A 3,391-nucleotide genomic window follows, 5' to 3' on the forward strand; every position below is an offset into this window, starting at 1 on the left:
TTATTTGGAATTCACCTCAGTTTGAATATGTAGATTTTGCACTTAATCATCCAATCTTCTGTTTTGATCTATCATCTCATCAAGAAGAATGATAAGAATTGAGTAAAAATACACCCTTAAAAATGAAACCAGAATCTTTAGTTATGAAAATAATACAAGCTATTGAAACAGCTTCCCCAACTGTAATAACTTTCAATGGTAAAAAAATCAGCATAACTAAAAAACGTATTGATAAACACAAATATTGTAAAGTCAGAGACGATATAGACTTAGAAAGAATTGACGCGAACGCAAAATAAAGTGGATTTTTACCTTTCCTACTACCTTTAATATTTGGTGGTATTGCAGCGGCGGGTGCATCAACTGGCGGAATTTCTGCCATAGTCAAAGCTGCCAACGCAAAGAAAGCAGCTGATGCTAAAGCCGCTGAAGAACGCAGACATAATTTAATAATGGAAAGGGAAGCCGAGGGTTCAGGAGTGGGAGATATGATAGGCACAATAAAAGAATTTGGAAAAAGAAACCAAGAAAACTGTTAAACAAGGATTAAATAAATTCGTAGATAGTATTGACACAGGAAAAGTCAAAGTCAAACATAAGGGTAATGGAATATTTTTAAAAAATATACACACTGGAGAAGGATTATTTCTTTCAAAGTATAAAGGAGAAGGAGTGATTTTTGGAATAAAATAAAATAATAAAAAATGGGCAAAAAATTTAATCATTCAGAAATATTTCCTAGTAACCCAATGCTCATGTGTACATGCGATAGTTCCGGTTCTGGGAAAACTCATCCAACTTTTAACATGTTGACAACACCAACCCTTTTAGATTTCGATTCTTTGAATATCTACACAACAACACCAGAGCAATCGTATTATTAATTTCTCAAAGCTTTAGAATATTTACCAAAGAAAGATGTTCAAGACATATTTCAATATTACGAAGAAAACGAAGAAGAAGTGGAAATAAAAGATATCATAGATAACTTCATTAAATCAAAGAATCCAACGGATACAAAAGTTTTTCTTACGAAAAATGTTAATGATCTAGACTTTTCTAATATTGATAGCAATCGAAAGAACTTAATATTGTTTGACGACTGCGCAGCGCAAAGAAATGAAGCTGTTCAACAAGAATTCTTCACAAAGGGAAGACATCACAACTGTCACTGCATATACCAATCCCAATCTTTTTACGGAATGGATTCTATGTTCATTAGAAAAAATGCAAATTGTTTTTTATTATTTGAATTAAACGATAAATATTTATCTCAAATCATTCAATCGATTAATCACGGAATGGACAGAGATGCATTTAAAAAGGTTTGTAAAACTCAATGGAAAAACCCAGATGATCATGGATATATATTCGTTAATACTAGAAAACCTGCAGGTGAAAGAGTTATGACAGATATATGTTAATTTTATTTTTTTAAAAATGAGTAGTGATTGGAATAATATTTTAAAAAGAAATAAAGAATATATCAAAGCTAAGAATAAAATAAAGACCCAAGTTGAAAAAAACAAATAACAACAACTTGGATTAACAGAAAATCTACAAACTCTATTTCAACCAATATTAAAATCTCAAGAGGATATTAAAAAGAAATTAGCTTTAGAATATAGACCTCCTATAGAACCCACACCTCCTATAGAACTTCATCACCCCAAAGCGATTGAATATGGTGGTATTATAATTAGGACAGTAGATGATGTAAAACATTATTTTTCAAACCCTGACCCAGATTTACCAAAGAGCATTTCACCAATCGTTGATGAAGCGGGGCTAATGTTTAATGGTTTTAGAAGAAGATTTAGTCCAAATACCCCAGAATTTGTAATCGATACAAAATATTATATATACACATTAACGAGAGGATTAATAGATTTAATGAATAGCGAGGATGTTGTTGGTATTGCCGATTATAAGGATTTAGTAGCATACTCCAAATTTCTAGATGCAATAAGATAGTCGGGACCCGAAACAAGAACATCGAAAGAAGTTAAAATATATAAAAGAGTAATTGAACGTGATGAAGAGGAGCTAGGTGATTATGCAGAAGATTATCCACCAATCACACAAAATATGGTGGCATCTGGACAAGGTATAACGTTTTTATCCGACAACAACGAGGAACTACTTAATAGATTACGAGTAATATTAGCGGCAATGAAGAAAGGACATCGATCACACAGACAATTTAATGAAGTGAATTGTATACTGAAAAGACTCCTAGAGAAAGTTATTATAGATAAAAATGATTATAAAAGTGTGATTAAATATGTCAAGTAAAGAACAACTATTCGTTATCACCTCAAATAAATCAGACATTAAATTGTCTCTAGATTATGAGTACGAACTCGATCGCAATCAAGAATATGAATTGGGATTAAAGTATTTCTCTGTTTACAATTCCATTAGAAATGCCAACGAAAAAAATAAACAAATAAAAATAACAGATAATGGATTTCGGGGAAGGGAGGGTTTGATTCCCCCAAATGTACAGGCCTAGGGTGGAGCAGACACTTTATTTAGAAATTAGGATTAAGGGTCTTGATATTGGGTTTTCTTCTGTTCTTATTCTGACCTGAAATTAGAAAAAATAACTCGCCCGATGGGCGAGAAGTATAGTATCTGTTATGTACTGATTGTTTTTAGTTTACTATGAACAATATTATCATTTAAGTTCTTATTTTTTGAATATGCAACTATCATTTTCTGCTAATAGACATGGGGGAATTTCTCTTGAAGGCTCTTATAGTGGGCATGAACTATCTTGCTTGCTCGATTGCTGGTTGTATTAAACGGGACAACAAAGGGTGCTATGCCTACATTATGATGAATATTTAGTCCTATAGGTCTTGCTGTATTCAATGTCTCAATCCAATGGGCCTCCCTAGATTGACGGAATTTGGTAGTTTCATCTTCGGGCAAGTCAATTTCTATACGCTCAATTGGGATTAGGGTGAGATCGTCTATTGAAGGTCGTCGAGGTTGAAATGATTAGAAACAGGCTTGTCTTTCTTTAGTTTGATGTCGCATTAAAGCGAGTTCGTAAATTATTCTTAGTTTCTCCTACATTTTGTTTGGGGCATTTCTTGCATGAAATTAAATATATTACATTCGAATGTTCACATGTTAGATGTTCCTGGATCGGGTACCTTTTATTCATAGAGTTGCTTACAAAATAATGAGTTTCTGATATAAAGGGACATGTTTTGCATCTACTGGACAAACATGGAGCACTTCTTAAACCTGGAGGTACTTCGGCATAAAGTCTGTTTTTAGCTGCTATCTGTGCTAAGGTGGAATTTTTTATGTTTCGTAAAAATCGTTTAGAGTACCCACGCTCTTTCAGTTTTGAGAAAACAATCGTACAGGCTTGGTT

This window comes from Lottia gigantea (assembly GCF_000327385.1).
Source record: "Lottia gigantea unplaced genomic scaffold LOTGIsca_713, whole genome shotgun sequence".
NCBI lineage: Eukaryota > Metazoa > Mollusca > Gastropoda > Lottiidae > Lottia > Lottia gigantea.